The following is a 27,590-nucleotide window of genomic DNA, read 5'->3' as shown; positions in this document are numbered from 1 at the left end:
GATCAGGATATAATTTAAAGACAATTTTGTTTTATTTAAAACATATAATATAAATAATTTCGATTTATTTAACGGTTTTCAAAATATTTAAAAAAAAATTAAAAATTTCTCATAAATATTGGAAAATTGAACTAATTCAAACTTTAAGTATAAATCGGCATGGCTTAACTTTATTTAATTGACTAAACATTTTTTGTGGTAGATTTTTTATATGCATACAGACGTTTTTAGAGGGTCATCTCAAAAAAAATTTAAATTTGAAAATTAAGGAACACCTTCATATATATATTCATATTTTTTATTCAATCAAGCGGGATGAAGCAAAAATAACGAGAAACAATATATAACAGAATATATTATATGCATAGTGTAGAGCTCAGTCAACAAAAATATTACCTAGATAAGATACAGATAATTATATAAAAAATTGTCTACACAGTTAAAAATAAAAAATATTATTTTTATCAAAATAAAATGTTATAATCTAGATAGTTAAATAGATAAATTCGTTTATTTGCACATTAATAATGAAAAATTTAGATTTTTAATATTTGTATTTAATTAAAATATTTTAGTCATCATCCAAGATCTTTCCTATTGAATCAAAGCATATGCCCAGAATTTATAATGTTTATAATTGTAAAACTTAATCATCACAAAATATTTTAACATTATAAATTAATGTTAATTATTTTATTACATACTAATTTTTTTAAACGATATACTTATGTTTATTCATAAAAACAAATTAGTACACCTACTGATTATTTAAAATCATTTTTTTTTTTTATTTTTTTTTTTTTCAGAGCTCTTTGTAAGAACTATTATAGCTCAAAAATTACTGAATTATATGCAATAGCTTAACAATTAATTACGATAATTGTATAAAATTAGACATAGTACGTTATTATAATAACGTATATATACATAATACAATAAACTAAAAATAACAGCAATTTTAAATAATAATAATACGTAATCATATAATAACAAGATAATAATATATTATCACTATGCTAGTGAGAAGGTAATATTATTAGGGGATATAAGTGGTCCAGAGAAATTTATTTAAAGATAACGTAAGAAATCAATGTTGTTTTTTTTTTTTTTAGAGGAGGGACGAAAATAGGAGAGAAACTAATAGTTATTGAACTATTTGATAATTTTATTTTAAAAAAAGATTATAGAAATAAAAGACGGGAGCAGATTTTGTTAGTAGGATTTGTCTATTTGATTTTTTTTGTGGTTTACCATAAGTTTTTAAACACTGGACATTCTTTATATGAGGCTGTGTGTGATTCTGCGGATAGGACACATCTGGCGGGTTTTGACGGTAATTCGTTGCATTCCGGAGTATAGTGTGGGTCTCTATATTTAACACATCTCGGGGATTGGTGGCAAAATTACTTGTGTGAAAATAAGCTTGACAATCATGGCGTTGTAAAGAGATGAGTTTTTTCTTAGGCAATTCTTTTTTAATGTTAGTTTGAAGATGTAAATATTATTTGAAAATATCAATATTATTTTCGGCAAATTTTAAATCAATGCGAAATAACGGCAATATGCATTTTGTGATAAGATGTGTAGTATTAGTGACCCAAATAACTTCGTGACTCATATATTTTAAACTGACTTGGATATCTTCATCAATAGTGGACGGGTGGGGGTACTTGATAAATATGGTTATAGTTTTGAAAGTTTAGCCAAGTATGAGTAGAATTTGATAATTATCATTAAGTAAGGTACTTATAAACTAAATTATAATTCGTTGCACCATCGGTGCGAATAATCAGACATTTTATTGTATTTTTAAAATATATACCTGATGAATTGTTAAGATCAAGTAATGCTATTTTGAGAACGGAAAATTTGTTATCATTACAATGATAAAAGTAAGGTGAAATAGGAAATTTATTTGTAGAGAATTCCACACAAGTGGACTGTGTGTTTTATTGGTTTTAATATGATATTACGATGGGTGGAACTGATGGATAGCTAAATATTTTCTAATAAAATAGCGATTTGGTGTGACGAACATTTTGCTTTTTCTGTTATTGATTTTTATAGGCGAAGATGATGATGAAGATAAATTGAGTTAAGAAGTATTCCGAGTCATGTTTGAATTTACAATAATTTTTATATACTCATTAGTGAAATATAAAATAGCAATGAAGACCTGTTATGTTAATAGATCACTGATAACTAACAAATCATTTTACATATACTTCCAACATTTTTTTTTTCTTAGTTAAAGGAATAAAAAATTAGAAACATTAAATCTAACAATAATTAAAAGTCTTGCAATAATGGAAAACGCAGATGAAAATGAAATTAAGTTTAAGGAGAATTCGGAGTTATAATAAAAAATAAATTAAACTATGCATTCGATTATGATGTTGGTTTACAAAAAAATTAAAACTATTAGACATATTCTTATGACTAAAAATGAAATTACGTCAAATTACGAGTATATTGAAATAACACCATCCAACACATGTGGTATGAAATATGGCCCATTATCCTCGGTCGACGTTGAATCCTATCTGCCGTAGCGTTCAGCTAGTGCATTATAAAATTAAAAAAATATTTTCCCAAAACTGGTATAGTATAAAAAAGGGAAGAGTGTGTGTACATGATAGTAATAATAACAATTTATTTGCTTTAAAAACAATTTGAAAATATTTAACAATAATTTTTAACTGATGAAATGTAATATTTAACATATAATAATAAATGAAGTATGTCCTTGAATTAATGAAATTGGATTTTAATCAAATATTTAATTATTTGATTTTAACAATCATAACAGGTAAGAAAAATAAATAATAATGTAGTACGCATTACAACACAGATAATTAATATTTTATGTTTTGTTATAACTGGATTTATAATTCAAAGGTTTATTAATTACAGTCGTACAGATAAAAAAATTGAGGAATAAGATCAAGTCTTATTTAACGAATTTAATAGTTACATTTTGATTAGAAATTTATATTTTGTGTATGATTTACAGTTTATAATATCAATTAGTCTATTTTATAGCAGGTATATTCTACTTTACTAAAGTATTTACGGGTTGACAATTTTTTGATTGCTTCGATAATTATACCATGTGAATGAATTTTAGTTGAGAATAAGAATTGTAAACGTTCAGTTTTGTTAGCAGGTGCAAAATAAAAATAATAACAGTTCAAATCCGTTATTACTAAAAAAAAAAAGGGGTAAAAAAAAATATGCAATTTTTTGCGTCATACCACGTTTTTACTATACAGATGCACCTCCGGTGCTGTGAAAATGAATAACCCGAAACAAATGTAGTCGACGAGGCATCTATTCGTAGTACTCCATGTTATTTTCACCGTCAAAAACTTGTGTTGTGCACGCGTATGTGATGTTGTACGTATACACGCGTGTACACCGATCCCGTCCTATGTATTCACATGTGTATTCGCCGCTCGCGTGCATATCCACGAAGAGTTTTAAAATAGCAATCAAAATGTAAAACATGAAACCCTCGCGCGCCTTTTTATCCGTATACACCATGCGAGCAGTGCGTATAATATCCATACGTGTCCGTGCGTGCGTGCGTCGGAGAGGTGAGACGAACACCCCGAGGACTCCAGGGGCGTATCCGACGGGATAGTGGGAGGTCGGTGGAGCGGAAGGACGTGAGGTACGGGAATATGCTAAAGAAAAACGCGAAGAAACGGAGATATAACGCGTGTAAAGAAGTCGTGGCGTGCGCGTATCGCCATACGGTGTGGAGGACGGGGAAACGCGGACATTAGCATAGCAAAGGCGTTTGACAATCAAAAAGGGCTCAACGCCGTCACGGCTCGGAGAATCCGTTCATTTCGGCATGCAAATCTGCGGACGGGACCGCGTCGGCGGCGGTGCGATTGTGCGGCGTGCGTGCGTGGCGACGACAGATTGCTCTCGCGGGGGCGGCGGAGACCTTATGGAAATCGTCGAGCGGGAAAAGTCGTGAAAAATGATACCGCCCGGCTGCGCGTCTTGTATTATGTACGTGCATGCATACCACACTGACGTGCACGCACGTACCACGGTACGCGGATAATATACGCGTATGAATTATAATATATCCAATACAGGCGCAGACGTTAAGATTTTTTTATTTTTATTTATTCGCAACAGACGAGAAGGCAGACAAGAGTCGGTATTTTTTCTTTTTCAAATTTTTTCGTCAGACAAACATTATTTTTTCATTTATTCACGATTACGTGGAATGAACGACGTGAATACTTCTAATGGATTCGGCTCGTATTTAAAATTAAACGGCTGCAAAGAAACACAGACGAATACAGAGAAAATCGGCCAGGTTTTTCTAACCGAACGTTGCAATATCATCTGGAAATGGTAGATAATTTTTCTGGGTGTACGTACGAGGGGGGACAAATTCGGATTTGGAAAACGAGCGTAATTGTGGAGCCCTTTTCGAATCGAAAGCGTTTCCATTCATTATGATATGGACCTGTAGATGTCCGTAGTATGAACATAATGAATACAATAAAGTCGATTATGATTTATGGGAAGTGTCATCGACGCGATTGATAACATATATATGTACTCGTAAGAGAAACTTAACCGATTTTTTAAAAAAAAACATGTTATCGCCTTCAAAATAATATCCTCGGAAACGACGGATGCGACCAAGGTATACTAATAACAATGTATATAATCCGACCCACGGCTACGGTACCGGAAAATCTTAATACCGCGGATGGCTCACAATTTAATTGTTTCGATAGACAAAACACCGTGCTTAAATTAGTTACTTTTGATCCTGCAGCGGATAGCAAACGCAACACGATGCGACGGCAATGGATTTCGGCGCGTCGATATTTAATACGATTTTTACGTTCGGACAAAGCAATAATTTCCGCCAGAAAAGAATGCGGTACGTTAGACAGCTTAAAACGCATACATTGTACAGAATGATATTTTCCACGTCGACCGTTCATTTTTCTCCTCCGTCTTACGTGTTTTCGAAAAATGTATTTTTCTACTATGTGTCGAGCAATACGCGCGTCACTCGGCTACTCGTCCCATGGAACTGAAATGTTATTATGATTAATATCGGAAAACGATTGGCCGAGTCGTAGTCGATTCGATAAAATGTTCCGACTCGGTGTGTGAAACGTATGCTCTCGTCACGTACGTGAAGTTGGCCCACCCTTTTTCACGGTTTAACTTGAAACCTATACCAATATTTTGCGAGTTATTTGCGAGAATTTGCGACTTCATTTTCAAAATTTGCGAGTAAGCCGTTTACGAATTATAATTAATAAACAAAAGGGTGGGTCAACTTCACGTAGCCTCTCCAAGTGGCCCTAGAATTTCAAAGTTGTTTAACATTTTTAATTTTATTCAAATTATTTCCAATATTATAATTTTCAGATTATGGAATTAAATTATTATTATGGAATCTTAAAAAATTATTTTATCTGCTAATTCATTTTTACGAAAGGATCAGCGGCTGTTCGTGTGCACATGCACTACCTACCCAAACTCAAAAAAAATTGAAAACATAAACCATAATAATACAACTAAATACCTGTAGTGTTATTAAGATCATTTTTCAAAATATAAATTCAGAATAGTATGAAAATATTATAATATTTAGATTGGGTTATTTCAAAGGCCAAATGAGCAGGCGGTTGAACAGTATCGGTGTGTGTGTGTCAGGAGTGTAATTACGGGGGGGATATGGGGGATAGATCTCCCCCTATGAGCTGTATTTATATATTGTCTTAACCTCTTCATGCACGTAGGTATCATATGATACCATAACATATTATGGCGGTAAAATAATTTAGGTTACGTAAATAATAATAATATAATCTGATAATCAACATACGTAGTTTTTGTTCCATGAAATATTTGATGTCTCTCATATCATACAATTTATATTATCAATGCTCAAAAATCATAATACGTTATTATGAAAAATCACGATTCTTGTTATGTTTGTTGTTAAGTTTTATTCACTTTTAACTATTGTTTGACTATATTTTAATATTTTATAGTTTATTTATGTTATAAAGATTAAAGTTATCTATAGTTTTAACGAATTTATATTTATATTACTTTGTAATACACAAAAGTATACATGGTATCATATGATACTACTGTGAAGTTCAGGTACGTGTACATTTAATTTTATTTAAACCTACAAATAGCTCAAATACAAACTTATAAATTATTACAAAACTAAAAAAAAAACCCGGTTATAAATATTTATCCGTAAACGTATATGTTTTCTTTAATACACCAAATTGTCAAAATGTTCTTTTAACCAACATTGAAAATAGTAATGAGGATCCTAAGGTTAAAACTTTAAAAAGATTGTATGCTACACGATGGGTGCAGCATTATGATGCGGTAACAGATTTCATTGAACTATTTGCATTCGTAGTTGAATCATAGGCACAGAAAATATTCCTAATTGGAATGATTCCACTGCAACGTGCCCTAATATACTATTAAAAACTATTGATTCAGAATTATTTGTATCCTTTCAAGTTATACAAGTAAATAGTAATTAATAAATATAATTAATTTTATTTTATAATAAAATATTTTTCCAATTGGTTTTTTCTTTTGGATTACCATTGTGTAAGTTGCTACAAAAAGAAAAAATTGATTTAAGAGAAGCAGTAAGCCTTGCTGAAGATATTATCATTGTATTAAAAAATATCAGACTAAATTGTGATACTGAATTTCACATTCATTGCCCCCACAAGTTTGCCATACAAATTTATTTTGATCCCCCCCATGAAACATTCTCAATTACGCCACTGATGTGTGTGTGTGTGTTAAAGCGGTGCAGTAGTGCACACTAATGCTGCGCACATTTGTACAATGTAAAAATTAAAACAAGTCAAAACACACAACACGTGTTATAATGGAATTGATGTGCACATGACCAATTAAAATGTTTTCAGCGAATTATTTTCGACGTCGCCGCGTCGGTATCGGCATTATGATTTATTTTTACTCTCATTTGTTTATTATTTTCTGATTATTGACTAATAATAATATTAGTCATTATCTTAAATTCAACACAATAATTGTGTTTCTATTTACTATTGACCACCTAAGTAAAAAAAAAAAAAAAAAAAAAAAAACGTTTAACGTTTTAACGTTGTATATATAATACTTGTTATAATTTTTTCGGATGTGCTCTACTTCATTAAAAACCCACGAGCCGCCACTGGGAAGAAGTTTTGACACCCTGGAGTTTATGATTTCTGAAAAAATAATTGGTTTCAGGTATTCATATTATATAACCTTAAAAAATTGCAGAAGTGTGTTAGAATAACTAAATATGTATGCCAATGGTTCATTTTGCTTGTCAGTTCTTTCTGAAAAATATAATTATCATTATATTTTGTGGTTTAAGGATTTTCAATTTAATTGATCAACAAAATATATAATAACACCAATTTATTAATGGAGAATATTTTATTTTAAATATAGCTCTTTATTTGGATAACAAATTTAAAATTCAAATATATCAAATCATTGTATTATGAAGTGTCTTTAATTGGAAAACCCATGAGTCCTCTGGAAGGTTGTATTGTGTTGCTATAGACCATAATTATAATTGAAAGACGTGTCTACAACTAATAAGTCATAAGTTACATATTCATAAGTCGTAAATCATAATTTTTAGGTAGGTAAATTTATAATATAATAACAATGGAAAATGTGAAAATGACCGTTCAAACATATTTAAAATAGTATGATAATTTATTCTCTATATAAATAAAGGATATTATTATTTTATTTTGTAAATGTTATTAATAAAGTAAAATAACAGGTAGAAACAATGGTTTTTGGTAATTTTTTAGAACTATTTAAAAATTATAGTATCTATATAAAATCACCTTTCACCTGTACTGTACTCTGGTTAAAAATCTGAGAGTCATAATCTCATTTTGGGAAAATATTTTTATAAACTTAGTTTTTAATGAAAAAAAAATATTTTAAACTATGTTTAAGACTTACGAATAAAATAACAATTAAAAACTGTTTAAAACATAAAAATCATTGTTTTAAACAAATAAAACGTATTTTATGTTTTTTTTAAAAAACAAAAACTGATTTTTTTTGCAACCCTAGCTGTGGTAACAAAATATCTTATCTACAACCGGTTATTACTTTGTTTTTTTTGAAAACGGGCCATTGAAATTCTAGGGCGTATTAAGTGTGCTGACTTCACGGTAGGAAAATAAAATTTGCAGGTAAGGGGTAAACTCGCAAATTTTGAAAATGGATTCGCAAATTCTCGCAAATAAAGACGCATCATTTGGTATCGGTTTTGAAGTTCTAGGGCGTCTTGGAGGGGCAACGTGAAGTTGGCCCACTCTTCTGTTTTTTAATTATAATTCGCAAACGGCTTACTCGCAAATTTTGAAAATGAACTCGCAAATTCTCGCAAAATATTGGTATAGGTTTCAAGTTAATCCGTGAAATAGGGTGGGCCAACTTCACGTACGTGCTCTCGTCGGTGGAAAGAGAGTGGAATAAAACGACTGTTTCTAGAACGAAAAGTTTGTAGATTACAGCGTTGGGCATGAGACGACGGAAAGAAATCGTCCTGTGCAATCGCGATAACATCCAGTGACATATATTCGATAAAAGGCAACGATACCAGCGGGGACGACCGCAGTGTGGGTCGGTAAATAAAAACTCACTCATCGCGCGCGCGGTCAGGTCTTATAATGACGACCGCAGGACCCCGGCAGTGTGTACACAAATTAGGTGCTTAAAATCGCATTAGCCGTGATAGTGGCGCGCGTTTATTATACAGTTTCTGTGTGATATAGTTGTTATTATTATTATTTGTCTGGGCGAACACAGGAATACGTAGGGCCACCGGACAAGATATGTCGTGCGCAACGTTAATTCGGGTAATAAAAAATAATTATACGAAAGGAAATGAAATAAATACCACTCGGCGACCGTTGTACAAAATGTAATACGTGCGGCGACGGTTGTCCGTGTAGTCTTTCTTTCGGTGAACTACGACGAAATGTTCTGGAAACGCTTTGGGTCCCGGAAATGTCCGTGCACCGATCCCGGAGATCAACGGCGGAGATTACAACTGTAGAGCGGTCAATTAGGCTAAAGTCCAGTCGGCGGTGAACATCCGCCTCCGGTGAGAAATCGCCGCGGCGTATTGAAAAACGGGCGGGACGGACGGCAAACCGAAAACAATAGGTACTAACAGATTTTTTTTTTTTTTAATGGATTGTGATTTTCATAACAATAAAATATGCGAAACGATCGGATGGCCGGCATCGTGGACTGCAAGCGGTAGATCATATTATGGCTGTGTGGATGATCAGCAGTCGACATTTGTTGCGGTCAACTACGACGAAATAATGCACGATCGCTTAGTTGAATCTGAACAATACGCCGCGTTTACATTTCAATTGTCCAAAATCGTCGTAAACGAAACAATGTCGGCGCTGTAGATGTTTATCGGGTCCGTACCGTGCACGGAGTTCGCACGATATGTAGGCGGTATCGTCGCGGCGTATGTTTCCAGTACACGTTTGAATATTATTTTATTTTTGAACGGGCCCGGTACAAAATTACGATGTAATCGCCTGTAGTAGATACGGTATTAGTGAAATGATGAAATAACATTTAGAACCGATTACTGAATAATGTATTTTGTGCGATTTGTTCTATTCTAGTCAAGGCTTAAATCAAAATAATATATATTGTTTACCGTTATGCAAATTTTCATTATTCTATAAGTAATTACGACTTTATGGTTTCCAGGAGTGAAATAATGACTATTCAGCGTATGAGTGACATGTGTATACTAAAATCAAATACCTACTATACTTTGAACTTCCATGGAAAATTAAGAAATTAAGTTTAAAAATACCAAAAATATTTTCCCGACATGAAAATGCAAACAAAACGTCATACCAAATTATAATAATACACGAATTATGATTTTGATTACAAAATCTATATGTATATAAGAAAGTCAGGTTAGTTATAATTCAATAACGGCTGGACCGATTTTGATGATCTCTGATTTATTGGATCCGTCTCCGTACAAGAATAAAAATAACTCTAATCTTGACAAGAATACAGAAAATTATCTAGATAAGTAAAAACTTTATCTTAGATAAGTAACTAGATAACTTAGAGTTATTTATCTAGATAAGATAAAAGATGAAAAAAAACTCTATCTAGATAAGTCCCAACACTGCGTGCATGTTATTATCTTAAACAACGTCATAAACACGAGCAGTATTCAAATCGGATACTCCGACTCTGAACAAACACAATATTGTCTTGTCAACTTATTATCTAAGTACAGCTGCGTATAGTTATCATAATAATATCTTAATACAGATGCGCCGTGTGTCTATCGCCCGGTAAAACTTTTAACGAGCCCGACGAGCTGGTCGATTCGTGATCGTCCGCATAATATTATGGTTGTTTGATATTAGTTTCGATGAACATCAATTTGCGTACACGTGTTTTACGCATATCGTCGAGCATAATAATAATAATAATAATGTTATATCGTATAAATGAGAGACGCTGTGTATATCTTAAGTATACGTTGCTTGTCGTTTGGTTTAGCCTTGACGACACAGAGATGGCTGTTAAGAATATTCAACACGCATATAACCCCTTGGTTTACGTAGGTATATCCGTCCCAGACGTTGATGCCCTAAAGAAAAATCTAGTACGATTATGATATATTAAACACAATAAATGCCTAAAAATTTTCATTTGCTAAATACATAAAAAATGTTCATAAAACTGTTTAAGTAAATACGATTATTTATTGATTTTTAATTTATGAATAAAAATGTACATTTATACATCCGTATTTTAGCTGATGAAATTTGCGTTTGCCGGGAGAAGAAAACAGTACAAAATGCAAAACCGAAGTTAGTGGTGACGTGGGTTATACCGTCGAAGCACATTTTAAGCTGGTAAAGCCTATGATTCGTCGAGAAGAGATGCAAAAAAGTCATCGAAATCCTAGGGCTACGTACGGACGTCTCGTACTCAGGTGTATGCACATGGCGAACACGAGCAGCGCGCGGTACACTTATATATTACATTTTACGTGTATAATAATCCATCTCGGCACGTATACATAAATATATATATATATATATATATATATATATATATATATATATATCTGTACTACTATACACTACTACACGTACGTGCACACACGATACGTACACGAGGCGACTGCACCCGGGGACCTGGGATTTGTATATATTATATATAGTTTTACGGCGACAGTGTATGGGCATGAATGTTTAATGGCGAAAATGGCAGTTTGAATAAGGGTTTTGTTATTCATGGTTTGGGAATAAGAACTGGTCCCCGAACGCGCCGAAGCCGAAGCCACCGTACACGCGCGTAATATTTTACAGCGCTGGTGCGCGTGTGTTTACCTCGTTTACGCGTATATATATATATATATATCACGGACGCGCTCAGACCACGGCCAATCGAAAACAACATATTTTGCTGTTTCCGCGCGACCTGCTCTTGGGCACATCGCATCCCTCTTCCGCCCGCGAAACGACTAAACCGTCTCCGCCGCCCGTATGTTCCGCGCAATTTCTATTATTTTTCATTTTTCATCCCCGCGTCCTTTCTTCTTCGCGCTTTTACGCGTCGTCACGACGTGTACACGTAACGCGCGCACGATCTTTTAACCCGTACAGTGCACGCATCGCACGCATACCCTCTGCGCGCATTCGACACGCGTTCCGATCACTGCGATTATTATCCGTCACGTGTTCCGGATTTGCGCGCTCGTGTATTACCGCGACGTCGGCGGTGCGCCGCACGTCATGTGGACCGGCCACGACGGGAACAAATCGAACACGGATCCGGGACATTCAACCTTTGGCACCGCGGTGGCCGGCAGTGCGATACACGCGCGTCCGCGGGCGTGCCTAGAAATTTTTTTTTTCTGGGGGGGGGGGGGGTTGATAACTTTCACTTGACAGGGGAGTTCAATCGTCAACATACATCCGTGATCTTATCCGCGACCGCAATCGCTTGAATAATAACCTCGGTGGAGGTTCATGAAATTTAACTTAATTTTTATTAAATTATTAAATATTTGTTTAAATGTCGTGTTGCTGGGTTAACCTTCTCCTCGTCGGCATGTTTCTACGAGCGTCCGTTCAGGTGAAACGGTGGTTTTCGCCATGCGGGTTCAGAACACAGCTCGCCTTGATCGTGTGCACAAAAGTTTTTGTTTTCCGAACACAGGTGTCTGTAAGAGGAATTATTATTATTATTAGCTTGTAAACCCGTCCACAACATGCAATAAATACGTCCTAAATTCTGATATTGAGTGATTCAAACACGACGTATTTGTTCACCTTTTCAAACGTACTATTCTAGAACTAAAATAAAAGCCTATTAGGAACATTACTGCGTGTATTCTTATCGTAGGCAAAATATTTTTACGAAAATAATAAAAACCTCAACATAAGTACATCGTGCATATAATTGAAACAGTTCTGTAGGACACTTCAGCGTTGTGATTACACGCGGGTGAAGTTATCTGTAACAGAGGTGCGGGGGTGGCCTATAATTTAACTGAAAAAGTTATACATTACTTATTTAACTTCAAATTTTAGATATGATAAAACTCTAATTTTGTATATTTTTTCTTGTTTTTTCGATTAATTAAATTAAATAAATATTAAAATAACCTAAAATTAACGATTTAATGCGAATGAATAAATTGTTTGTATACATTAAGTATGCATTAGATCCGTTTAATGGGGATACTATAGATTCGTACATAGGGCGATAGTTTATTTGTTCCCATTATCCAACCAATTAACCGAATAAAAAAAAAAAATTTAAAAGTTATGCATATACATAATATTCATTTTTACATATAATATGGTCGCTTCTTCGAAATCAATTCATTTGAAGGTAGTGGATCTAATAAGGTTGAGTATCGTTGATTTAAAGAATCCCATGACTGAAAATGAAAAGGCGAAAAACACGTCTTGCGGTATAGTTTTGTATGTAACTGCGAGAAGTCGCGTTCAAGAAAGGGAAAAAAACCAAAAAAATAACCACCACGAAACATAAAAAATCGCTTATTTATAATAGGTGTAACATATATATATGTTGAACATAATGTCGTGGTTACATAATACACGCGAGTACGTGATTTGCATAAGTGACGCGCCTTATTCGTTAATGAAAATCCGATTTCGTTTGCGGAGCATTTTTATTATTATAATGCGTTCTACGCGAGTTATAAAAAGGTCTATTATAATATTATTTTACCGACGCGAGTCGTGCAGATTCGTTTTCTTTTTATTTCTTAATTGTACAACAACACTCGTTCGCGAACAAAAACGGTTCGCCCCCGCTTTTTTGTTCAATACCGTTATTAATTAAACAGAACAATATAACTGTCGTGCGTATTTTCGCATTTGTTTATTTGGCGCACGGCACGACGCACACTTGATAGCATTGTTGTCCGCGCAATCAAGTGCCGTTGAACAATATTACAATAATATAATGCACAACGTTGCGTTATAATACAAGTGCGAGCAAAACACTGAGTAGAAACGGAAAATAAAACAAAATAAAAAAAGAAAAAGAAATCACTCTCCGCCGTAATGTACCGCAGTCAACTAAATGTAATACCATGCGATTACCATATTATTTTATACACTTATGTGTTTGAACGCGAACTCTGAGTTGCAGTCGCGGCTTTTCGAAATATTTCATCTACCGATTTCGTCTTACCAACGGTAAACAATGTACACCTCCAAATCAGATTCGTCGCCCTCATTCAGAACGTTACTAGCAATTCGACGGGGTTTTCCATTATTTTTCAGGTCATGTATACGATTTCTGAGGAAATGTAATTACATTTTTTTTATTTAGTACTACTGCGTTTCTATAGAGTGTCTCAGTGGCGGATTGAATTTCTAAATCTCAAGGAACAAGTTTCACAAAACCAACCACCAAATCACCAGAATGATTTTATCAAACAACCATTATCGGTATCATCGCAGGTCACTTAAACGTGGTGGTTCTTAACTCTATGCTGTATGCATAATCGAAAATAAACGCGTTGCGGATGAACCGTAAATTGCAATTTACAGCATGTTGCATATATTTCAGATAACCACGCGTGGTAGATACAGGACCAATAAAATTATCACCGTTTGTGGTCCTAAAATAAGCCGCTCCTGTGGCGTCCTTTATCAATGGACTTGGATTTTTTTTTTAAAAAATTCTCTGAGGATCCGTTCGAAATCGACTCGCGCGCGTTACATCTGTACAACGAGGTATTTATGAATTGTACGAAATGGTTGAGTTGCGCACAAGAGCATTATTATGTGTTATTGTTTTCAAGAACACGAGCAACAAGACGCAATAAAAATGTACCCCATTTGTGTCGCGTTACAAACATAATACTTTTCCGGAACGTTTTCTGTAAACTCGTTACGGTCTTGAAATGTTCGTCGATAACGTCCGCGTAAGCGACTGCAGTGTGTGTATTATGTTTCGAACGCACATATACACTTGCGTTGCGCTCGTGTGCGCGTGTACCGAGGCACCGCGTGTTTTATAATATAATATTACCACGTAGGTACGTGCATGTGTGTATCGTACATGCGTGTTATCGCGACGAGTAAACTCCGAAGACATTTTCTGGTTTGAAAACTCGAGATTATTCGATGCACAGGAAACTTAAACGAAAAACATTTCAATTCGTACGGCTTACGTGTTTTATTATTACGTTATGCAAATCAGTTGTGCCGAATCTTTCGAACGCGCGTTCCGCCGTGGTTCATTGCGCTTTCGATTTCATTCGAACACTGAATCTCACCCTTTACTCCGCGCATGTACATATTACGTAGGTACCGTATTACATATTATGTGTACGATGTACACGCGTGAGCGAACCTCTCGTCTACCCATCAGTTGTTGGCAATTACACTCGTGTGCAATCTCATACACGTCAGAACCTTTATATTTAAATTTAAAATATATATATGTGTATTAAATATTATATACGTTTATACCGTCTTGCTATGAGAATATCGCGTGCAATTACAAAAAGAGATTTTCAGTATTGTCACTATTAAATAGTCTTTTCTTTTTATTTTTTTTTTTAATTGATTTCGTCATTAATGCATAATCTGAACATAATATTATAATACATAATAATATTGTACATAGTTCATCGTTAGTATATGCTCTGAATGCTAAGTTTTTGTATGTATACGTACTTTTTCGTACACCTTTTTGTTTGTAAATCGTTTTCGACAGGACAAGTAAATATTTTGAGTGTTACTTTACTCAAAATTTAACGTTAACCTACTTAAAAAGAAAAAAGTTCAACTTTCAAAAAATAAGTGACTTTTTTATTTAATCTGAAACTCTATTTGAGGTGTACTTGTATATATATCTTATTTTTTTCAAACTTAAATAATTTTATAAGCATCGAAACAAACATTCATGTATCTCGAAGAGACCAAAATTGTTTTCAAAATATTTTAGTGATATTTCAATATCACGGTAATGGGGCTAAAAATATATGTGTTTTTCTCGACGTAGGCTGAGTGTAAGTCGGAAAGGTCTCATTCGATCTGTCAGATAATACTATTTAGTTTCCACAATGGAGCAGTGGAGTGTCGTTCACCGTGTGTTCGCGTACGACTCATTTGTCAAAAACAACGAATCGGTAGTGAAAGTACAGCGTGCATTTAGAATTAATTTTAACATTGGCCGTCACGGTACGGTTCCCGATCGGAAAACAATTATGAGATGGGTCACTACTTTTCGAACAACGAGAATAATTACAAAAACAAAAGTCACCTGACCCCGTACGTACTGTAACAACTACCGAAAACATGGAAAAGATAAGAACCGCTGTTCTCCAAAATTCACGACGCTCGGTGCGCAAATTAAGCTCAGACTTTACAAATTAATCGTTCTTCCGTTCGACGCATCGTCAAGCGTGAGTTGAACTTCCATCCTTATAAGTTGACAATTGTTCAAATGTTGAAACCTACTGATTATCAACAACGTTCAGAATTTGCAATAGAGATGCTCTCGTTATTTGTGGTCAATGACGACATGCTGTTATTTATGAGTGACGAAGCGCATTTTTACCTCGACAGTTTTGTAAATAAGCAAAATGTCAGTTATTATGTTGCAGAAAACCCTCAAAGCCTCCACGAACGACCGTTGCACAGCCCTAAAGTGATTGTTTGGTGTGTAGTTTCAAAATAATTAATCATTGGTCCTTACTTTTTTGAGAAACAAGGAAACACGGTGACTGTCAATAGTGCCCGTTACATCGACATGCTTAATAACTTTTTAAAATCAGAGTTGCGTAGAAGAAGGCGAATTATCAACCCGTCAAATGACTAGTTTCAACAAAATGGAGCACCTCCTCACACTGCGATCGCCACAATGAACGTCGTACGCGGGATGTTTCCCGGCCGCCTCATTTCACGTTTTGGAGATATGCATTGGCCTCCTAGTCACCTGATTTGACGGTGTGCGATTTTTTCCTTTGGGGTTATCTTAAGTCACGTGTTTACGAGTCTTAACCACGTACATTAGACGAACTTAAGGATGTAATAAAAACGGAAATTGCATTGATAGACGAAAACATGCTTCAACGCATTCACTCAAATTTGTTGGACCGACTTTCTTCGTGCTACAAACAAGATGGACGTCGTATGCTCGATGATCTTTTCAAAACTTAAAATGGCACTTATTTGTGTAATTTGTGTATGATAAAATATTAATAAAACAATTGTAGGTACGTCTAAAACATCATGAGTTATATCTATTTGTTTTTGTCCTTATTCCCGTGACCTACTCTGTACATATGTATTTGTACATAGTTCTTCTTTTTCAAAACCATTCTCCTAGTACACGCGCGAGCAGAGTATACATAAATACAGTATATATCATACATAAATAATATATAGTAATCGTTGGATTATCGGACGTGAGCGTATGTAGAATATGTGGTTCGGTTGTCGGCGATCTCAGTGCGAATGAATGAACTCGAACCCGGCACCAATAACGGCGGTGTCGCCCAAGGCTGTAACATTTAGAAGAAAACTAATTGTCGACGGATACAAATCCTGGGAAAATATCGAACGTTCGACCAACGTCGTCGTGCAATTATCGTATTAAAATGCACACGCACACACACACACGCTTGTGCGCGTGCGTGCACGTTACGGCCGAGTTCGAGTACGCATACCCGTAGTGCGATCAAACCAAACGGAAATGGATTAAGAAATCGAATTTTAAACGACCCGCCTTCGTAAATAAAATGTAATCGCCGATCGTCTAAACGAGAATGTTTAAAAAAGAAACGAAAAAGAAATACGCGTTTGCTGCTCTCCGTCCTGTCGAGAACCATCCGCATCGCTGCGTACCCAAACACGTACGCTTACGTACTCGTATGGGAAAAAACGATGCTCGCAAGGACACAGAAAAATCGTATCATTACAGCACGACCGCGATAATACGATTTAATATATATAATATTACACATATATTATTATGTACACACCGCGGTCGCCGCAGCCGTCATCGTCGTCGGGACCGGTTATTTTGGTATCGCGTAGCAGTCGCCGTCGTCGTAATCGTAAATACAGCGTTGTCGTCGTGTATGCCGTCTTTTTCATTCTTTCTCCTCTATACATACATACATATATATATATATGTATGTATGTATATACTGATGGTGCACGCCTAATGAAACTGTAAATTAAATATCATTTCATTTCATTTTGATCCTCCTACCCTCTCGATGACGGTTACCACGGTTGTTGTCGTTGCTCCTTGGGCGTGGATTTACGAATCGATTTACACACACACGCACGCGCGCGCGCGTTCAGCTTCCCTCATTTCGTGATCGGCCCGCCAATTATACCCCGAGAAACACTCAAAAAGTACACATCAGGTACCTCTTGGTTGTACACCACGTACACCTGCAATCCTAAACTATATACTTTAACGGGAGAAAACAGTCCTGCGACGGTCGCCATCACACCCCTGTTACACATTTATATATATTTATATATTCTTATGCCGGGTATATCATTACAGAACCCTTTGCAGCAGACGGAAAATCGAAAATTATAACCAACGCATAACGCGTGTGCAGCGACTGTTCATTTGTCACTGCACGTTCGACATACTTAATACTATTATATACATACGTATAAATATATAAATATTTTTCGTTTGTTAAATAGTCGAATACATTTTTACATGTAAATCGCATCGAAACATTCCATCATATTTTCAGCGTTAAAATAATAATAAATATTTTAATAACGGACGAATATATCCGGTTTAGTCGCAGCGCTCACCAAAGTAACATGACGCGTAATCTGACGAGTGATATGACCAATAAGTAACAAGTGATTCGTGTGACTAGCACCAAAATGACATGATTTTCTAATGACAAGTCATTTTTATGTCTTTTTTTTCATTTGCCAAAATGTCGTCTAAGGATGAAGACGTTCTTGTTGCAATAAATGTAGTAAATTATTTAAATTGCAATCAAGGTTCTACTGTCCGCAAATACTGAGTCCATCCATTTTGGCGTAAAAATTGCTATTCATATGGTGTGTACTCCGTATTTAAAGAGCTAGACGATCCTGATCGTTTTAAAAGGATGGAAAAATCGATATTTGAAGAGTTGGTTAGGTTAGTTGGACCAGGTATTCAGAAAAAGACTTTTTAATTTGTAGCACACGTCATCAACCTATCGAAAAATCTATGCACTTCTCCACGTGACAAATGACAAAAAGTAGTACAAGCTCTATTATTTTGCGCGACAAATAACAACAATATTACACATGATCTGAAATGTGTTGAATTGGTGAGCGCAATTTAGTGATTTTTCGTTATAATTATAAATAAAATTTTCCGAATGACACGTTACTAACACGTTACTTGTCATATCACTCGTCATGTTACTTTAGTGGGCGCTGCAGCTTACAGTCTCCCGGTCGCTTCGATAAAATTTTCGTCGTTATTTGATCTCAAACGTTTTTCCTTTTTTCTCGTTTATATAACGTACAGTATATAAATACACTTGTTTAACAGAATTTTCGGTAACAACTTTTTGGCAAAAATAGCCAACACAGTCCTTATTGATTGGCCGTCTTCCGTCGTATATGGATTATATATTTTAGTAAAAATAAAGAAAAATAAACACCATCGGAACATATGACGATTTTCTTTATTTACTATAAATATGTTTTTCTTTGTATACAATATTTTATACATGACAATATTATTACGTTGTTAGTTGCGCTAGTTTGTGTGGGAAACGGTCTAATCATAATATTTAACTATTTCATATGCAACATATTATTTTCGTAACCGTTTCACATACAAATGAGTACAAGTAAAAATATTGAAGTTTTTTGAAAATCGGGTGTCGTCAACGTTAGCACAACGAGTATGGGTATCAGCGAACAAACCGAGAGAGACACCGAGGGATAAAATCTCTTCCGCGGAGTCATAATATCATTATGTTTGTAGTTGATAATAGATTTTTAATCGCTGAAATGCAAAGAATGTGATACCAAGCGAAAATCGCAATTCTGTTTTTTCAATGACAGTTCTTACAACTAGTACAATTTGAATGATGAGCTCCTCTTAAACTGAAGTTATGTTTAGTAAAAGTGTATTATTTAAAACGAATGAGAAAAATGAAAAATACGACCCCGTCGGTATAATAATAATAATAATTTACGAACGGGTGGAAAATCGATACGCTTTAGCTTCGAATCAACAGCAGTCCCGTAAGTAAACGTATACGTCTACGTGGCTACTTCATTAATGTACTTATAAAGTAAGCCTCCGGTAACAACCGTATATCATACGATACGAATCCACGTCGACGGTGTTAGGTTAGGTTCGCCGCAGATAACGTATTACTACTGGTTCGTGAAAATTACATATCTTACCCTCGTGCGCGGTCCGCTTGCACACAGCTATAGGCGCATAAAGGTGGACGCGTAACGCGTTCGCTGTGTTTGTGTCTACGTATATATATTATATACTTCGTAAACGCCCATATTTATTTCATTCAATCTTCTTCGGTACGGATATAATCGCGGCGCTGTTTCATTCATACTGAAATATCCCTCGTCAAAAACACGACTGTGTTTCTTGATTTATCCACGAAAATCACTGCGTCCGAATCGTAAAATAATTCGTTCTTCGTGCGTACCTAGAAAATGAGGGCAGCAGTGATGTTTTACATTCGTCCATGTATTCTTGCCGGCCAATCAACACCTATATCCATGTAACACCCAGTAAAATCCCCTGGAAGGTAATTGCGTCCTCGATTGCAAAGGTCTTGGGCACTAAGGGATTCAAGAACAAAAACCGTGAGAAACTTGGTCTTCCTACGAATATATCTCGGAGAGAACATCTCGATAACATTTCAGTATGTTTGAGTGGTTATAGTATCGTACTATTCCGAACCCATATGATTGTCCTGCGGATAGACTTTGCGGCGTAATTCTTCTCACGGTTCGTTCGCCGCTAACTTTGACGGCTCTAGAAACTTCGATATTTTTGCATGCGCTTATTTTAATGCGAAATTATCCTACTAATTTTTGTCACAATATATATATATATAAGTATACATTTTATACGACTCCACTATTACCGTCGCAACGGACGCGCGCACGGACCGATGCGCCGCACGACATTGTACCGCGACCGTAGATGTTCCCGGGGTCGAAAACGTAGACGGGTCCGTTGTTGTCGGCGCACCCCCGCACGTATTTGTGCCCGACGGTCGGTGAGTGAAACGCGTCCACGAGAAACAATAACGCGTTGTACGTTGTGTTATTATCTCCTCGTATATAAATAAACCGAAATTAAATGGCCGAAAAATATCATTCGAAAATAGGTGCACGTCGTGCAATAATCACACGGTACATAATAACATGACTGCGGTGCGCACGACCCGTGCATTACAACGGGCGCGCATTAGACGTTATTACTACGGGTTATTACCGGGCCGGTGTGTCTCAACGCCAAAACTTGTGGCGTGTACGCGAGACGTTGCGACGTTCGACGGGACCGATCGAACGCTGGTCGTAACGTGCTGTTACGTTACGGACGGTAACGAGTAGAGGAGAAAATGAATTTGTCGGCGCAAGGGCGGATCCACCGTGAATTTACGGTCGGGACACTTTACGGAAGAAATTATACGATACGGTCCATCGTAGGAGTGCGTACAGATGTATTTGAGGGGGGCTTAGACACCCGTCCCCTCCGAATAAATGTGATTTCACCGAAACTGTCAACGATTATTTTCCTCGTCTAATTTATTTAGTTATTTTAAACTAGGGATCCCAGATTTATTTTTTAAAAATACGGGACATTTTAAGTCATACCAATTTTTGAAATTCTCATTGGTGTTAATTGGGGGAGTGGGTGAGAGGACTTGTGTTAGCAATTTACCTCACAGTTACTAAATATACTATAAAATAAAGTTGAACACAATATTTGATACTTCAAACAAATATAAATTATAATTAAAATTAAAAACAAATAATTAGGCGACTTTGCTGTTTTTTTAGATTTTTTTTTTTATAATCACATATTATTAATTATCATTTGATTTAGATATTATAGTTTATCAATAATATACAATTTAAAAAGCTCACCGATATTAAAAAAATTAATTTTTTATATAAGGTATTTACGAAATAGACTATACAAAATACGGGACAAAAGTGTTATTTTTATACTTGGGTCGGGACATCGGGACACTTTATTCAAATACGAGACAATACCGTAAAATACGGCACGTATGGGATTCCTATTTTAACGTACTTTATTTTCAATATTGTTTTGTTCCAACGGGGTGGCACTGGCCCCCATGTAACCCCCCATGATCCACCGGCGCGTCGACGATATATATTTCTTCGCCGTCATCAATCGCCGTCACTGTAGTCGGGTGATGCTTACCGTGAACTTAGACTCAAGTGTGTGCTACGGAAATTATCGTTACATCAGAGACGTGTAGCTCGTGTGTGTGTGTACACATTTATCCGAGGTAAATTTGTTTCGATCCCCACGTCAAGCCATACGCGTACACGTTGCAGCAGCATGCCGGTCCGTGCATTGAAAACGTCTCACCCGACGACCCTTTCGGCCCTATACGTATAACGTGTCTGTACACATGTGTGTTACGCGTGTGTATCGTTTTTATTTTATTAATTTATTTATTTATTTTACTTTTTTGTTTTCTTTTTAATAATATCGATTGTTTTGTCCGCGCGCCTTTACCCAGCCCCCGTGCACCCATCTAAAACAGTGGATCCGTTGTGAAAAAACATCCTATTCGATACCCCGTCATTACACGCATGCAGACCGTACGCGTTGTTCATTTTTTTTGTTTTTCGTTTTTTCCATGGTCTTCATTCACATGCCATCTGCCAAATCATTATTAACGCGCGCGCATGGGAAACACTCGAAAACCGATCGTTAAAAAATTATTGCACGCGCATCGGTCCATCATAATACCGTGTACACACCGGCCGCGTGTCGTTTCACGCTTGTATGTTCATAGACGTATCGATGTGTGTGATCACCGCGCGTAGATCCCTTGCCCGTAACGTACCGCGCAACCAACAAAGGCACGCGCGTACCAACCACCGCAGGGTTGGTCAGTCATTGACGACAGTGTAGGGATTAAATAGAATGTTGGATCATCGCTTGTCGGTTTTTTCGACAAAACATCAAAGAGGTCGGGGGCAACGTCAACGCGCATACCGTACGTGCACTTATGCAATTTGTCTTTACACCCACCGAAGGCTATAATATTTGTTGTGCGATGAATTGTCGATAAATGTTTGAACTGAATACTCTCTTAACTTAATACGAAAATGCAGTCGACTCGAAATCATATTTAATGTATTGAAAATTTCAAAAATTACGAGGAAACTTGAAATTTATGAATTAGCAAGATTACTTATGTTGATTATTGTTTTTTAGCATTTTATGTAAGTTGTACTCGTATGGTTATTTTATATGTCTGAGACATTAACAGTTATAGGAAGTTTTCGAAAATTATATTATGTATATTTAAAAATACTTATATATTTATGTGCAATAAATGTTGTTTTAACTCTCAGGGCACATCTAGGATTTTTTTTGTAACTAGGGTCAAAGAAATAGCTCTCAAACTTCTTGTGTGGAATTCAATTCTCTTCTCCCTCCTTCAAAGAATTGAGCCAAATGACTACTGCTTCCAACCGTGATATTACCCACAAGATAGAATGCGACGCACATGAAGTAGCCACTTTGGAGGCCCGAAACAGCTGGACGTCTCACAGTGGGAGAAATACGAGTTTTAGCTGACTAAAATGCACATACAATTAAACCATCGTTTTCATTATTAATTTATATGAATATTTGTTCACAGATATTTGGTGATTGTATATTGTAACGCGTCATTTTTCCCAATAGCTTAGAAAAATTATTAAAATGGACGAGCTGATGTCAGATTTAGAAATTACGATTTTCATTTAAATTTATGATTATATGATTTAGGCTTTAAATAATTAAATTATTTACATATTAATTTTACCCTAAATAAGGTAGCAAATATTTTTTGATACTCTTAGGAGTTTAACTCATATATTTATGTAAACCTAATTACGAGTACTTCAATATGGTATACTAATTTTTACCTCCTGCACCCCTCATAATTGAATTATTGATGGTTTTTTTCGGATAAAAATTGTTTGATATATGTTTGGAAATATATTCACAGCCGTGACTGGAAATGAACGGTTGCCAATTTAAAGTAAGGGGAGAGTTTGAATTAAACTAAATTGGTTTTTTTTTTTATGAACAATAAGCATCAAAAAAAATTCGTCAAGGGTAGTTACGACACCGTACATTTTTTCATTTTTATTTATCATATTATTGTGTACACGCGTAAAATGGAATCTAAAAGGATTATGTGAAAGACTAATGTAACACTATAGGCATTACTACGCACCACGCAACATGCGCACTCTTCACGAGCAATCTGGCGTGACGATCCACGATCGAGGTGGTAGTAAAACGGTTGGTCGCGTTGTCGAAACGGTAACCGGGTGAACACGACGTTTCGCTCGGACATAGGTACATATCGCTTTTTATTTGCATTTTTGTCGTAATCTTATGCGACCGCCGCGGCGGTTAGATTAACTAACCTAACCTAACCTAACCTAACGGCGCGCCGTGGACGATATTGCATAGAGTACATAAATGGCTGTATGCAATGCGTAGCTCACCACGAAACATATACGTACCACATGCACGGTCACCATAGACGTTCTCACGGGAGGTTTTATGGGGGATGGATCCCTCCAATAGCCTTTTTTTTTAGATAAGATGGATTTTCATGATTAACTGATAAGTGATAATTATATTTTAATGAAAATTAAATAAATATATATTCTTTTGATTCGATATTATTTTCTAATACCTATGCGAATATGCAATCGGTATACAATCAACAGATTACAGACCATGGTTACAGATTAATAATCTAATATTATATCGATGTAAAATTTAAACAATGAATTAGTCTCGCCATACCATCGATTATACAAGTGATAAAATATTTGTGTTGATCAACTGTTTTTAGCGATTTGTATTGTGTATTGATGAGTTACGACTGACGACTGCTGACTTGTATTTTTATTTTTGATCAAAATGAAACGAAATAACTCAAGTGTAATAAATTTTGTTTCGAAAATTAAAAAATTATTATTACAACTTCATATTTTTCTTAATTTGATGTCATTCATAGAATCGTCTTAACGGATTAATATTGTTGGCCGTTCATTGAGAAATTGATGACAAAGAAGTTATTAATATAATGGCTTAAAAATCGAGAAATCACGATATAATTTTGTAAATTTAATATTCTAATCAACAATATAATATTTTTCAATTTTAATTTAATGCATGTTGTTTTTATATAAAAAAGGGTGTGGGGGCTTCATATCCTCCCCACACAATAAAAAATCCTAAAAACGCCTCTGATGATCACCAATACCTAACCGGCCAACACTTGTGCACCGCACATTAGGACGCATAATCCTTTTTTCTCGAGAGTTTTTCGTAACCGTAGACCAAACAGCTATACCAAAAGATTGATTTGTATCTTATGCCGTGTACCGATAGCAATTATAAGAATTCCTCATGATCCCATTGTATATAGGTGCACACGTCCGTCTATGCGGTTGAGTAACACCGCTCCGTCAGAATTTCGAATGGACTAAAACCTTTAAGAGTTCACATTTTTCATTAAACATTTTATTGCTCACAGAGCCGTGGGTTCATTTACCATAATTCAACGAATAATAATACAATTAAGACTCGAGAGTTCATGTTCAGTTCTGGAGAAAAAATCGAAAAACAAACATGCATAACAATCGCAGTAAAAATATTTTCCATTGTTCTGCGTGCACCGTCAAACATTCGTTTAATACATAAACGTGCAACGGAATTAAATTTTTTTTTCTTCGTTTAAACGAATTTAAACCGTTTTTGTAATATTTCTAAAGCGATCTTTGTTCCAGTTGGCCGCGCAAATTCTTACTTCACTTAATTGGCCCCCGCAACAGTTTTTCAGCACTTAAAATGGAATATCTAATAAACATTTAATGAACTCGGTCACCCGATGACGTTAACGCAACTACAGTATAAATATAACTACTACGATGGTGATGATGATGATGATGATGATGATAATAATAAAACATTAATCGTCATGCATTATGCATGGGCGGCGCGCGTCTACGTCAGCATTAGCGGTCTGGTGGTGGAAACGCACGCACGTTTAACTATTGTAAAAATTTTTTTTTTTCCGTACTATTCATTTTTCTCGTCGAACGCGAAACTATCGTCATCCGCGCGAACATGCAAACGTTAACTTGAAACGAGCGCGCGCGCATACGGTTACACGTACATTATATAAACTATACAACGCGTACCACAACGGTTGAATCGCGCAAAATTTTAAACGGTGCTATTATAATTGTATACGTGCACACGGATATATGTATTTTCGGGATTGTGAATGGACCTTAATGCCTCGAGAACGTATGATTACGCAAGGGTTTCTATTTTTTTCCTCCGTCGTTATCTTATATATATATATATATGTATACAAAACGAACTATATAATGTACGCGAGACGGGACGAGGACGAGGGATCAAGAATTGCAGCACCGGCGTAATCGTGTACGGTTTTCGGTATTTATTATATATATTACGCGATGCGGATCCATCATTGATAGCTGCAATTATTAAACTACCTACGTACATAGGTACCGAGCGCGTAGTAGTATTATACCAAAACGTACCTACAAATAAGATATTATTATGTCGTTCTGTGTAAACGCCCGCGGCCCTACGGAATATCAGTGAGTGAGTGCGTGTGTAGAATCATCACTGGTTATTCACGCGCGCGGTTGAATGAAAGTACTCGTTCGCGCGCGCGTGCGTACGTGTGTAATGCGTGTGTTCTCTATAATTTTGTCAATGAAACGATTCGAAGTGGGCAGGTAGATACGGGTTAGGTGTACCTTTTTTTATTTTACCCCAATAAAAAAAATTAAAAAAAAATAAAAACGTTTTAATTCAAAACCTCGCACGTATTTCTTTTCCTCCCCCCCTCCCGGCTCATTAAACCACCTATACGTTTGTACGTGATTCTCAGTCGCTGCCGCCACCGTCGCCACTGCCGTGGTCCTCGTTCACGTGAACGGTCGGCGGATCGAGGGTACGGGAAACCGAAAAGAATCCGTGAAACGGTTGCTGCAACCGTGCATTTGTTACCGCAGGCCTTCAAGCGCGGTATGCCGCCATTGCGACCAGTCGCACACCCACTAGTGCCGAAAACCTACCCTCGGGGGCCCGTCGAACATCTGCACGAATATCGCGCTCGCCACCTCCGTCGGTGTCCACGCGCTGTAGCTTGACGGATGTGAACGCGACCATGTTTTCTACGGATAGTTCGAAGCCCGGTTGCACGTCCAAACATGATCTCTTTCCCATCACTGCACGCACACGTTTCTGCCCGATCCATTCCGTTGATCCAGGATTCACCGTGTGCACGTTCCCATTCTGGCCCTGCAACCGATCGGCACAACAATCGGGACGAAACGAAAATTACTCGTCGTATGTCAATGTGGAGAAATTTGCCATTCCAACAACGTGCACTACGTACAACGTCTGAGTTGTACAAGTCATGTGGATAATTACATACATACCAGATAATGTATTCAATCACCAATACTGACAGTGTTGGTGAAATTTATAATGAGCTTAATTTAATTTTTAGAAGAATATTAGAATTAAATGCAATTATTCGTTTTATATAATACTTATCTTAGTACGTCAAAATCGATAAAAATTGAAATCTAACGATAGGGTACTGAAATAAATGTTTAGTATGTGTAATTGATGTAATTTTAAATCAAACACCA

The 27,590-nt window shown here is 35.9% G+C and overlaps 1 pseudogene; it reads right to left on the bottom strand.

Annotated features, from left to right (window-relative positions):
* LOC112690173 overlaps positions 1-27,159 on the bottom strand; it is a 59,691-nt pseudogene extending 32,532 nt beyond the window's left edge.
* Between the last annotated feature and the right edge of the window lie 431 nt (positions 27,160-27,590).

This window comes from Sipha flava, unplaced genomic scaffold (assembly GCF_003268045.1).
Source record: "Sipha flava isolate LNK unplaced genomic scaffold, YSA_version1 491_pilon_pilon, whole genome shotgun sequence".
Classification (NCBI taxonomy): Eukaryota; Metazoa; Arthropoda; class Insecta; order Hemiptera; family Aphididae; genus Sipha; species Sipha flava.
Note: the sequence above shows the minus strand (reverse complement) of the source record. Positions and strands in the feature narration are given on the sequence as shown.